Below are 14,582 nucleotides of genomic sequence, written 5' to 3'. Positions count from 1 at the left end.
TTGGGTTAATATTTCATAGTATCTAATGAGTGAAGTTTTTATGCCATTTACCTCTCAGGCTTCTGCTGTCGCTGTATTCTATATGAGGTGTAACATTCTAATTTCGTGATGGCTGTCTCTAAATATTTCTTGTGATAGTTGTGCTTTTATGCTGTATTAAGCAAACTTGACACTGTATAATTTAGAGATGATCATCCTCCGTTGTTTTTCTCACACTTCTGACTGTCTTTAAAGTTGAGACATTGAGGTATTAGTTCTTCCAGAGTCATCAGACATTGAGTTACCTGCTAGGTGTTTTAGGTTAGGTTGTAACACATTTATTTCTTTTGACTGGAAAGAAGGTAGCTGATAGAAATCCAGAGCTTTTATTACCACCTTGAACTAATTTGTATGACATTAAAAGTAGTTTAATAGTAGTTGCAAAATTGCTTCCATTGAGACCTAAGAAATCATTTTTCTCCATTCATACATAATTTTTCCTCCCTGCCCTTTAACCAAGTCTCCTCTTTGCCTAATTTTCCATAAGTAAATATGAACTTGTTTTTTCAGTAACTTAGCAAGACTTGTAAAGTGGATCCTTATTCAGGTATTTTATGACAATTGCAAGACACTGCCATACATAAGATACAGCCTTTTGGTCATTATTGTTAAGTATGGTTTGAAATGCTTGTTGTGTTCTCTAGATACAGCCTTTTGGTCATTATTGTTAAGTATGGTTTGAAATGCTTGTTGTGTTCTCTAGGGATGTTACTGCCTGCCTTATGTTGTGATGCAGAGCTGTTTAGTGTGCATGAAAAATCCATTAATCTCTGTCCTAGGAAGGTTTTAGTATGAATAGACGATTACTTAAGTATTTGCATGTTTCCTTTGAATGTCTTCAATATTTATGTTCTAATTCACATTGCAGAGTTCTATGGCTTTTCATTTCTTTAAGTCTTTATTAACTCCCCCCCCCTTCCACTGTAATTCCTGAAGCCATCTTAGTGTTTTTTTTTTTTTTAAGATTTGAGTTTTTTAGAATGGTCTTAGATTTACAGAAAAATTAAGATCATGCAGAGGGTTCCCATGTATCTTCACCGTGTTCCCTTGTTACTACCATCTTATGTTAGTATGGTACTTTGATTATAGTTAATAAACTGATACTGATATGTTTGTTATTAACTATAATTAATATGGCCTATAGTTTATTCAGATTTCCTTAGTTTTTATCTTTTCTTATTTCACCATTCAGTTCAGTATACTACATTACATTTAGTTGTTGTACCTACTTAGATGCTTCTTAGGTTTGGTTTTTTTTTTTTTTTTTTGTATTGGGTTTACATGCTTTTGAACTCTGGAGCTGTGAGATTAATTATCTTTTGAGGCCACTGTATTGCTAAGTGATGCCATCCAGTAGCTTTGACAATGAAAGATCGATCTGTTTTCACAGACAATGTCTTTAGTTTTCTTGTGCATGAGCAAAGGACTGTTGTAGAATCCATGTCATCTTGATGTAACTCTATATGCATTTTTTTACTTTTAGGTTTTAGAATCTCATAATTCAACTTTCAGAGACTAACCTGTGGCAAAGCCTTTCTGTCTCCTTCATAGCATTTACCACATTTATATCTTACTTTTTGTGTGTGTTTTTGTCTGTTTCCCATTGCAGAGTGCAAGTCCCTGGAAGATTAAAAACCACTACTTGTTTGTTCATTGTATCCCCAGTGCCTAGAATAGTGCCAGGCTTTTAGTAGCTACCCAGGAAAGTTGGTAAATGAATGATGGTTGAATCTAATAGTAACCAAAGCTAGTAGCCCTGTTGGTTATGATGAAGTCAACATTTTTTCCTTATGTAATTAATGGTTTAACAATAACATTTAGAGGGAGGATGTAACTAAGTTTGTTTTTTAACAGAGGTACTGGGGATTGGACCCAAGACCTTGTGCATGCTAGGCGGGTGCGCGCTCTACCCCTGAGCTATATCCTCCCCCCAACAGTAACACTTTGTATTATTTGATTGTAACAGCGATACTCCAGATGCTCAGGGGACAGGGAATCCAATAATTTTTTACCCTGTCACTAAAAAATAGAATACGACTGACCAGAATCTTACACTTTTTTTTTAGTTGTACAAAATTAGTTTTGTTAAAGCTATTGCTAAATTATTGCTGTTAGCATAGCACCTAAAGTATGTCAAATGATTGTTGAAGCTGTGTTCATGGAACAGACTTAAAGTTATATAGACCACTTTACTTAGCTTTTCAAAAATTTAAGGTTCTGTGGTCTATAATGAGGATGAATTGTTTCAGTATATGAAGCCTCATATTAAATTAATGATGTCAATCTTGGTAATCTTCCTGTAAACACTTACTTTTTTTATATTTCAGTGATATACATGGCTTAATAGAGGAATGTTGAAATGCCAAAAGAAAATCAATGTATCAATCCTTGGGGAACTGAATTCTATCCAAGGCAAAGTATGCTATTACACTCATTCACTAATCACTAGTAAAAATTGCAGAAGATTTCAAAATATTGAATCTGATCATTTTATTATTTTTCTGTTATTTCTGACCTTTTAAAATTGAAGTATAGCAGTTACAATGTGTCAGTTTCTGGTGTACAGCACATTGTTTCAGTTATGCATATACATACATATATTTGTTTTCCTATTCTTCTTTGTTAAATGTTACTACAAGGTATTGAATATAGTTCCCTGTGCTATACAGAATTTTTTACATCTATTTTTATATATAGTGGCTAACATTTGCAAATCTCAAAACTCCCAAATATATCCCTTCCCACCCCTTTTCCCCCAGTAACCATAGGTCTTTTTTTACTTGGCCTCTTTCTGTTTTGTAGATGAGTTCATTAGTGTCCTCTCTGTTTCTTTTTTCAGATTCCGCATATGAGTGATATTCATAAGGCATTTTTGTTTCTCTTTCTGGCTTGCTTTGACAGTCTCCAAGTACATCCATGTTGCAGCAAATGGCATTTTATTTTTATGGCTGAGTAGTATTCCATTGTGTAAATGTACCACAATTTCTTCATCTAGTGATCTGTTGATGGATATTAGGTTGTTTCTATGTCTTGGCTATTGTAAATAGTGCTGCTGTGAACATTGGAGTGCACATATTTTTTGGACTTAGAGTTCCCTCTGGATATATGTCTAGGAGTGGGATTGCTGGAGCTAAGTCAATTTTTAGTTTTTTGAGGACTCTCCATACTGTTTTCCATATGGCTGCATCAAAATACATTCCCACCAGCAGTGTAGCCCGGTTCCCTTTTCTCCTCTCCGGGATTTATTGCTCATGGACTTTTTGATGATGGCCATCCTGACTGGTGTGAGGTAGGTATAATTTTGATATGCATTTCTCTGATAATTAGCGATACTGAGCATTTTTTCATGTGCCTATTGGCCAGTTACATGTCTTCAGTGGAGAATTGCTTGTTTTGGTTTTCTGCCCGTTTTTGGATTGGGTTTTTTTTTTTAATATTATTAAGTTGTATGAGCTGTTTGTATATTCTAGAAATTAAACATTTACAAATCTGACCAGTATCAATCAGGTGATATTTTCCTCACAGTCATTTGTTTATCTTCTCTGTTACTATATTTTCCTGGTGGGAATTACTGGTCATTTTCCTGTTTTCATTTTTTCTTTTGAATGAAATTTTCTTGTATCTTTGTATAAATCTTGTTTTGGTACAAAAAATATTTCATTATGGAAAATTTCAAACATATGCAGAAGCAGAAGAGGTCAGTGAATTCCCACATACCCATCATCTAGCCTCAACAACCATCAACTTACATCCATGAAATTCCATCTCGGCCCCACCTGCTTGTCCACTGCTGTAGTGTGATTATTTATAGTACAATATTCATAACGTAAAATATGCCATTTTAATCATTTTTAAGTGTGCAGTTCTGTGACAGTAAATGCTTTCACATTGTTGGGTAACCATCACTACCATCCCTCTCTAGAACCCTTTAGTCTTCCCAGACTTAAAACTCGCTACCCATTTAAACAACTGTCCATTCCCCACTCTCCTCAGCCTCTGGCAACCACCAGGAGAATGTACTTTCTATCTCTATGAATTTGGTTACGCTGGGTACCTCATATAAATGGAATCATACAATATTTGCCCTGTTGTGACTTGCTTATTTCACTTACCATGATGCCGTCATGGTTCAAACATGTTATAGCATGTGTCAGAACTTCTTTTCTGAATAATCTCCCCTGGTGTAAATATGCCACATTTTGTTTATCCATTAATTCATCAAGGAACACTTAGGTGGCTTTCACATTTTGGCCCTTGGAAATAACACTTCTATGAGCACAGGTGTAAAAATATCTGCTTGAGTGCCTGCATTTAATTTAGGGTATATACCCAGAAATGGAATTAATTCCTGGACTGTGTGGTAATTGCATGTTTAATTATTTTGAGGAACTGCCCTGCAGTTTTCCACAGTAGCTGCACCATTTAACATTCTTACCAGCAATGCAGAGGGGCTTCAGTTTCTCCACACCCTTTCTAACATTTGTTACTTTTCTGTGGTTTATTTTTTGATAGTAGCCATCCTAATGAGTCTGAATTGGTTCCTGTATTGTTTCTGAAGCAAATCTCAGATACCGTAAATGCTACCTACAAATATTTCAGTATGTTTCTGAAAGATGAAGACCTTTTTAAAAAATATAACTCCAGTGTAAACAATTAGTACAATTTTTAAAATATCAAATATCTAGTCAGTATGTACAATTTCAACTTTTTGAAAAGGAGTAATAATTTTTTTTTCAGTTTTCTGTTTTGATCTGGAGCTAGAAAATATTCACACATTGCCATTAGTTGTCTGAGTCTTTTTATATTTATAGTTTCTTTCAATTCTCTTTATTTTTCCTTGCAGTTTATTTGTTGAAGAAATTCGATTGTTTGATGTAGTATCCCACAGTCTATATTTTGCTAACACATCCCTATGGTATTTTAACATATTCCCCTATATTTCCTTGCAAATTGGAATCAAATTCAGGTTCAGTCTTTAGACAAGACCACTTCAGTGGTTCTGTTTTTTCTATAGGGAGACTTAAGGTATCTGGATGTTTCCTTTTGTAATACTAGCAGCCATTTATGATCACTGTTTAGGTATGCATGATACTATATGGTGGTCACATGTTGCTACTTAAGTTTAAATTAATTCAAATGAAATAAAACACAAAAATCAGTGTCTTGGGTTTTCTAGCCACATGTCCAATGCACAGCAGCCTCATGTTGCTCACGGCTACTGTATTAGGGTAGACATGGAACGTTTTCACCATCACAGAAAGTTCTAATGGATAGAACTGGTCTAGACCTGTTAATTCATCAAGGGTTGTGATACAGTGGATTTCTAATTCTAATATTTAGTTCACATTTACTAGCCGGAAAACTTCTATGAAGAGAAAATTACCCCATTTCTACTATTTTGCTACCAGTTGATGTAGGAAAGGCAAGTGCATTCCCTTTAATGAAGTTGATTCTCTAAGCTATAAGTAAACCATGCTTATGTCAACATTATATAATTCTTGTGTACTCCAGAGCCAACTAATGAGTTATGTTACTTATGTTACACTTCCTTTTTTTATCCAGTTTTTTCTTTCCCTAGAGTTTCTAAATTTCCTTCTCTTCACTGCACAATTTTGCATTATAGTCTCGATTTTCTCCCCCCATTTTCCATCACACTAATCTGCTCTATTAAGATCCTTTTTTTTCCCCTTGCCCTTGCTCCTTGTGTTCTTCCTTTTGGAATTCTCTCTTCACTACTTTCTGGGATTATACGTTTTTCCTGAATCTTACATCTTCCTGTTTTGTGGCTTATTTTATTGGTTTGTTAAATATGTTCTCTTAAGGTAACTTCCTGAAAAGAGTTTGTTGAAGGCAACATTTCTGAGCCATTCCATTTCTGAAAGTGTTTTTTGCTGTCTCCATTCTTACTTGATAATTTGGTTGGACGCAGAATTCTAATTTTAAATCCTGAACTTTAATGTAGAAAGTTAAGTACAAGTCTTATTCCTTGTTAATTCCAGTATCATTCTTTGTCTTCCAATGGGCAGGGATTTCCTCCTCTGCCCTTGGTAAAAAGAATTTTGGTGTTCTGGCAGAATTCTGTCTAAATAGTTCTCAAATAGAAGATGAATGTAAGTAGACATTCATTTCATACTTAATATCTCTGAACTTTTATACGATTCGAATGTGTAAAACTCAAACAAGAGACTTGAGGACTTAGACTATGCTCTAAGTCAGTAAGTGATGTTTCTCCCAAAGCCAGCCTCACTGGTCTGAGAATAGAGGATGGAAATAAATGAAAGGGGCTTCTCTGTTAACCCCGAGTGACCCACCTCTGAAATCTTTGTCTCATTCCCGCAACAGCAGGCTCTGCTGGTTGAGAGTTCTCAATTCTCGTGAGAGAAATACTTTCACTAGGGGGCACTGCCGTGGTTCAGTTAAACTGGCAGTTGAACCTGGCCACTTGGGGCTCCTCATACCAGTGAATCAACAGTCACTGAAGTGGTTACTCTACTGGCTGGCATAATGGAATGATCTTGATTGTCAAGGAATTGCCACTACACAATGGAAGTACAGAGTATATTTCTGGGATGCAGAAGATACACTGGGGCATCTCTTAGTCCTCCCAGGTCCTGTGAATAAAATCAATAGAAAACAATATAATATGAGGGCTGCTAATGGCTCACACCCTTCAGGAGTGAAGATTTGAGTCACCCCACCATGCAAAGAGCCATGAGCAGCCTACTTGCTTACTGAGGGCAGAGGAGTAAGTAGTAGAAGGTAGTTATAAATACAACCATGTGACCAGGAGCAGAAATAAGGACTGTAAGTTATTTGCATTTCCTTCTGATTTTGATATACTTGTGTGTGTGTGTGTGTGTGTATATATATATATGAATATTTTTTTCTTCCTCATCTCATTCTTCTACCATCTAACATGTGTTAATAGCAGTTAATCTTATATGTTTGGATTAAATCTACAGGATGTCAAAGGCAGAATGTGATTTCAGCTAGAAGAGAGACAAGTAACTTCCAAAGTTGAAGGAACTTTGTAAACTCTTTGGAGAGACAGGTTGGTTTTCATTGTATGAGGGATAGTTGCATCATGTTGGAGGCAAGCATGGTTTTTCTATTCTTTTTTTGAAGTTAAGTATGGTTACAAGGTGTATACACAGAGGCCAAGTGGATTTTGGTAGCTTCGTACTACGCCAGCTTACTGAAGATGAAGCTAAACTTCTCAGAATTTCCCTCCCTGTCTGGTTGTGAGTAGGTGTTGGCCACAAGAGACACTTTATGGGATTTTGGAAGCCAGCAGTGAAGCAGAAGTCATATCTTTCACCCTCTGAAGCTCAGTGCCGGATGCTAGGCAGGTGGGCCACTCACCTAGACTGTCAACTCATGTGCTAGCTGATTTGGTGGGCGTGGGGCAGCAATGGGGCCCATAGCTCCTCCAGTCCTCAGAGGATCTCCTCTTGGAGCTCTTCTTAATCCCAGGCCCAGTGCATGTGCAGTCAGCTTCCCCTGCGTGATGTCCTATGATGTCAGCATTGGAAGTGGTAACAGAAGCATGGGTTCTGCTTCACCCTCACATCTCCATGTTGTGGTGCACAGGCAGCTTTCTCCTTTGGCTGTCTAGAGTGACTTAGGCTTCGCACTGACACAGAGGCCGTGGCTACTCCACCAGCTCCCACAGTTGCACAGGATCTGTCTCCTCGTGGTTCTGCTTTTCTCATTGAATCACACCCTAAAGTCATGTCAGAAGGGACGTGGGAACAGTGTGGGGTTCTTATGCCAAAGGCCATTCAGTTTTCTTGGCAGGAACACATACATAGTTTTTGTATCAAAATTCATGAAATTTATTTCAAAGAGTTTCTAAGATGCTCCCTTAAAGACTACTCATTAAAACTATCATTTTTGTTTGTTTTCTTCCTAAAATATGTATATTAATTCTGGAAAACTTGGCAGATCCAGGTAATTATCCGGATACCAGTGACATTTTGGTGAGCACCCTTCAAGCCTTTCTTCAATGTATGTATCTATAATGTATATATGCATATAAGCACACTTAATTTTTTATAAACATGGAATCACATTTAAATTCTGTTCTGTAAAAGACTCCCCCAAAGAGCAAGCACATCAAGAATATTTGTCTCTAGATAATTAAATAGCCCTAATTCAAGAACATACTTTTTAATTACTTCACAGTGTTCTTTTACTTAGGTATACCATAACTTATTTAACCCCATTTCTTATTGTTGCTCTCACACAAATTTCAGTTTTTCTTAATTAATTTAAAAAAAACAACTCTGAGGAGAACATTTTTTAATTAATCCTTTCAACCAATTTTGTTGAGTAGCTTCTCTGTTCCTGGCAGGTCATAGTGTCATTTCTGTGCAAATTCTAAATTCTAAACATAGCTGAACTTCTGCGTGGTTAAGTTTTCCATGTGTGTTGTGAGAAGGAAAGCATAAACAGGGAGGTTGCATCAATTGAAAATCTACCTAGATTGAATTGTATAAAATACTAGGATTTTGTAAACCTTTCTAGAAGTCTCTTTGGAATGCAGCATTATCCATCTTTGGGAGTCCCTCTTACATTTGCCTGTGTCTAGAATATGCGTGGATTTGCTGATCCATCTTATGAAGTAAAACTTTAAGTCCAACTTCTTTTCTCATCAGAGTGCCCCCCAATTTGCCTCTAGACCCTCTGCGGCCCACTGTACACGGAAACAAAGCAGAACTCCAGTCCCTCCTCCAGACCTGCTGGATCCATGTCTGCATTTCACTGATCTCATGCACACAGGTAGAGCTTGAGAAGCGCTGATTTAGCCCCTGACACAGCCCACACTGGACCTTGCACAACAGCGGTGAGGAGGCCAGGTCAGCAGTAACAGCTGTGTCAAGGACAGGGTCTGTACCAAGGTCCTGTGCCCCCTCCTGCCCTTTCACTTCACCTGAGCCCTGCCTGCACAGGAAGGCGGGCACTAAAATAGGTGCGTGCAGGAGACAGGAGGACACAGGACCCCTGCAGGCTGCTCAGCAGGGTGAGGAAGGGTGGCACAGGAGAGGAAGGAAGGCAGTTCCTGGACGCCAAAACCACAACGTGTGTAGGTGCTGCTTCCCCCCCATTTAGCCCATAGCTCTGCCCCCGAGACGACTCTTCGCTGACCTCTTTCCCTTTCTGCATTTTGCCCCATATCAAAATGTCACCATCTAAAACTTTTCTCCATGAAAATTAGAAATGTTACATTGTCAGGGACTGAATGTGCCTGTTTTCTGACAGTTGCTGGCAGTTCCCAGCTTTTATGGTGTAGTCATGGTGGAACCTGAGTCATCTAAAGGTGGTGACAGTGCCAAGGAGCTGACAAGGAGCTGCACACAAGCCAGACTGCAGGAGCTGGGGCCCAGTCACTGCCAGGCACCCTGGGCCACTGGCCCTCCTGGGGACAGGAGAGCCACGCTGGTCCTAACAGGGTTGATACGAAATGCTCCAAGCCTTGTGGTGCTGATGAATTCTTCCTGTAGCAGATGTGCTTAGAGACAGCCCAGAGTATGGAGTGTCTTCCCACATAGTTGTTTCTCAGAGATCCAAGGGGCAACACCTGACTTCCACGTGTGTCAGAATTCTTTTCTCCCTTTTCTTTTTAAAGCTGAGAAACCACATGTTCTTGGATATAGACCTTACTTTTTGTTTCAAGGAAAAAAGGTTTCTTTTGTGCCTATTCATATACATTAAACAACTACCTGTGTGTGTGAGCGAGCGTGCATGCACGCACACCTTTTCTCTAAAATTCTTACTCATAGTCTGGAGGACAATGACTGATTTTTTCCCACCTCACATAACTGCTATGAATTTCTCCACGCAAGGATGGGCCTGTTTGTACACACTGGGCACCGTTGGTGGAACGTTTATGCAAACAGCCCCAGAAGCTTGGTGGGCCAGGGCACCCTATGTTCTCAGGGAGCAGGGATGCCGGGGCCAGAGCCAGATTGGTCTGACCACACTCGGCCTGCCCCGGGTTTGAGATGTTTGCCAGGGCAGCAAGGAGCACCAGTGATGGGCTGGGAGGGATGAAGCTACCAAATTCCAGCTCAGTTTAGATCCTTCCCTCTACTGGGCTCCGGGGCGTGCCCAGTGCTAAACTCCAGAGTTGGTTGGGAGAAATCTCAGAGGAGGTTGGAGCCACATCCGCTAGTGCCTGTGAATTTCCTTGGGAGGGCACAGGCTGCCGAGATGCCGGTCCGCCGGATGGTGACCCCTGCCCCACCTCTTACGCTTATGGAGCTCAGAGCTGGCCGCCATCCCCGGGTAGGAGCGTGTGGGGTTGGGGGGCACGGGAGGTGATCCCTGGCCAGGAGGTTTGATCGTCTGTCGCTTGATCTTGGTGTTCTGTGGGACAGTTGCTTTCTCCACCCAGGAGGTTGCTGAAAGGTCTGCCCATAACTGCTTTCTAAAGACGGTTGTTATACTTTTAGTCCATGTTGCCTCTGCATTTTTCTCAACTTTTTCCTCCCAAATAATGTGTCTTTTTCTTTCGAAGACTCCCCCCCCACAAACGAGATATTCTGACTTTGGCATTGGCAAGGTGTGGCCGAGGTGACTGAAGCATGGGTTCAGGTGCAGACTTTGTAGGGAGGTAACTCGTGAGACACCCAAGTGATAGAAAGCCCCTGTCGACCCCCCAACCCCCCACCTCGCAAAGGTTTTTGCCCTTGAGCCCTAACCCCTAGCTCTGGCAGAGAAAGTGCTGTTTTAGCAATTTTTATGCTCTGCACCTGGTAAAGTCACCAAGAATAGTTGAATTTCAGATGGTATACTTTAATCAGTGGTGTTGGTTAAATGATATTTTCTTGAGTAGATGCCAAAGCATGAAGATTTGAATAAGAAACAGGCAAAATGTGTGTGTGTGTTTAAGCCAAGAAAAAAAAAGCCACGCTGGGATGAGATCTTCTGTAAAGGAGTTTAGAGGCTTATACTTTGGCAGTAACTTCTGCGTGTCTCAGGGTAAGCTGTCCTGTGCTGTTTGTAGTTTATAAAATGGAAATTGTAACACAGGCCATCCTCTAGTGGTGCATGAATTAACTGCATTAAAATTGATTTATGAGAAGGTACAGCATGATAAATACAATGAACACTGCTGCATGTCATATATAAAAGTTAAGAGTAAATCCTTAAAGTTTTGATCATAAGGGAAAACTACATTTTTTCTATTTCTTTAATTTTGTATCTAAATGAGATTATGGACATTCATTAAACTTATGATAATCATGATGTTATGTAAGTCAGATCCTTCTCTGTACACTTTAAACTTAACATGGTGCTGTATGTCAATTTTATCAATAGAGCTGGATAAAAATTGATTATGGGTGTTACTGTTACAATAGCATGTCAGTGCTGTTGCTAAATGGAGCAGTGGGGCAACAGTAATTGAAACAGTTGTAGTTAACACAATACAGGGAGACTGTCTCACTGTCTATGAAAGTTGAGGATCTTGAAAGAACGGAGATGTGCGGCTAAGAAACTTTGTTTTCCCCTCCTTTAGGCCCAAGTTTCTGGTGACAGCCCCAGGGATCATCAGGCCTGGAAGAAATGTGACTTAGTGGGGTGGAGCTTCTGGAACACAGCCCCTCACAGGTCACTGTGAAGGTGGAGCTGGTCAAGATGTCAGCCAACCTCACTGTCTCTGTGCTGGAAGCAGGAGTCGAAAAAAAAAAAAAAAAAGGAGTCGTCTTTGAAAAAGGTAAGATAAACAGCAGTCTTGCCCTTCTGCAGTAGTAACTGGAGTATGTTGATAAAGCTGTGTACTAGGTGAGTTAATGGAGAAGCCCTACATTTTCAGTAGCTTACATGATACACTTTTTTTTTCATATGAGAAAGGCTTTATTTATCTACCTCACAATTCTTAAAAGAGAAAGTTGGTAAACAGTAACATCTTGATTAATTGAGTTCTTCATTTTTTCTAGTTTATTTTTCTTTTCCTGCATTTTTAAGAGATGGAACCTTAGAACCAAAAAACTTACTTCTTTAACTTAAAAGAAATTCACACTGTAAACATCAACCACTTAAGTTACTTTGAAAGAACTTTGGACAAGCAAACAGAGCCCACTTACTTCCCACTTCATAATACACTTCTAATCCTTATGCATGTGAGTCCAAAATGGTGTTCCTGAGATGCTCTTCCAGGTGGAGATTCTGAGACCCAGGTTCTTTCCATTTTGTGGCTCCATCATCATTAATATGTGGTTTCCAAGTCTGCAGTGGAAGAACATGGAATTTCCCCCCTGGGAGTTTTTAATAGGGCAGGCCTGGATGTGGTCATATCTCTCCTTTTCTGATGGCCACATTTAGCTGCACAGGAGGCTGGGAACGTGGACCAGTGTGTGCCCAGAAGAAGAGGTGGGTGTCTTAACAGTCTGACACAAAACCATATTTATGTATGGTTTACACAAACCATGTATTACCATATTTCTTTATTGAGTGCAGAGGATTTTACTAGGTAGTCCTGTGGGAAGGAAAAGATGAGCTGTAGTTAAAAATCTAGTTTTATGGAATTCTTTGTAGTTTTTTAAGTAGCAGGAAAAAAGATAACATAAAAGTGGGAACCATTTGTAAAAGAACCCACATCTCCTGTTTTGTTTTTTTCTAACCAGGCCCAGGATTAAATTGGGTTAAGGAATGTCTTGTTTTTCAATACTAAGGGAAAAATAATTTGAGGAGGGGACAATAAACAGTTAAAATATGAAAACATTTTCTTTTGATTAAAATGAACTTTTTTTTTAATTGAAAGAATAGTCTATACTCAGTGCTCACAACCTGATAAACACTGGGAAGTAAAGGAAATAAACCAAAATCACCTGCAATCCTACCACCCAACTATAAACAGTGTTCACCAGATGCACATTTAGATGTTTAGTCAGAGGCCAAAAATTGAGGCATGAATTCCTATTATGTTAAGAATTATCTTTTAAAAACATCATTTAAGGTCTTGAAATGAAGGGTGGATGGGATTCCACAGTACTTCATTATTATGAATGTATGTTTATCCTTTACCAGCACAGAGAAATTAACCCCATCATGAAATGAGATAAAATCAAAGTTTATCTACATCCAAGGTTCTTTCTGCACTGCGAAGCTGAATGGGTTAGCTTGGGATAGGAGTCAGGAAAAGGTGATAAGTGCAGGTGGCCAGACCACTTTGTCTTTCATAGGTATGATGTCAGGAAAGTGGGAGGCCTTGTTTCCCTGGAGAGGAAATGTAGTTAGTGCTTAAGATCTGAGACTGAGTCTTAGTATTAGCTGTGTGATCTTGGGCAGGTTACTTTACTTCTCTGAGCCTCGATTTCCTCATCTATAAAATGGGGATGAAGTACTTCCCAGGGTTGTTATAAAGTTATAATCAGTACTAGTACCTATTGGGCACGCAGTAAACAATAGCTGTTAATGTTGTAAGTAGTAATAACGTTGAAGAAGATGCCAGAAGGGTAGTTTCCATCTTATGTGGGGGTGGATCTGTACTTTTATTATTGAACTGTTTATTCTGAAAATGAATAAATTTTGCTTTTAATGATAATGGCTAATAAAATGTTGAAATACTAAGTCATAGCAGACAACACTTAAGGTAGTTCCACATTCATTGTTCATTAAGAATTATCACTTTGGCTCTAGTAGTGTGGCAGTTTTCCTCCAGGGCAGAGGTCCAGAATAATGATGATTTTGATAGATATTTGGGCTTTGCTTGGGCATTTGCATACTCTTATTCTAGAATTTCTCCTACATTGTCTCTTCTGCAGTCTCCTTTATCAGTCTCCTTTTTTTCTATAAACAAATAGTATAAACACTGGGGTGCATGTTGCTGTGACTTGGTTTTTAAACTTTATTCTTAGATTCTCCCTTTGGGAGGAAAATTGGTCATATGCTTTTGGGAAGGCTAAAGTGCTCAAGATTGGGTCGGACAACCCTATTCTGGGAGCAAAATGGATCTTAAAAAAAAGAAAGAAAATGCTACTTTCAGGGGCTGTTTTGGACTCAGTTGATGTACAGTTTTATTGAAAATACTATTGCCTGGAGCATTCTCCCTCTTTCAAAGGAGAATGTTAACTTTGTTATCGGGGCTGTGAGTCATTGTTATCAGAGCAGATGCTTCCTGTAAGGGGTAAGGCTGAAGGATCAAGACATTTCTCCCTCCTTGTCTTCACATCGTTTGCTTTATCTGATTTCTCCAGTTGTAACAACATGTAGATAAAGGAGGACTTTCTTAATCAATGGGGTCTGGATCTTCCTAGGATTCATTTTTTTCCCTGCCACATAAACACAAATAAATACATGTTAGGTCTCATTATTTCATCATTATCTTATGAGGGCCTCCAAGAACTTCCTGCCAAGAAAAGATTGGTTTTAACACAGATTCATCTTCTAGCAGAACTGGGTAAGGAGCGGGACTGTTTCTGAGGGCTATTTCTAGCAGTTCTAGTCTTAGAAATTTGTGGGGCAGGGCAGTGTTTCACCATAACCATATTGCATTTCTAGCTTAATTTGTGTCAGAAATAGTAACAGCTAAAGGATTT

This window comes from Vicugna pacos, chromosome 10 (genome assembly GCF_048564905.1).
Source record: "Vicugna pacos chromosome 10, VicPac4, whole genome shotgun sequence".
NCBI classification, from domain to species: domain Eukaryota; kingdom Metazoa; phylum Chordata; class Mammalia; order Artiodactyla; family Camelidae; genus Vicugna; species Vicugna pacos.
This window is presented reverse-complemented; position numbering follows the sequence as displayed.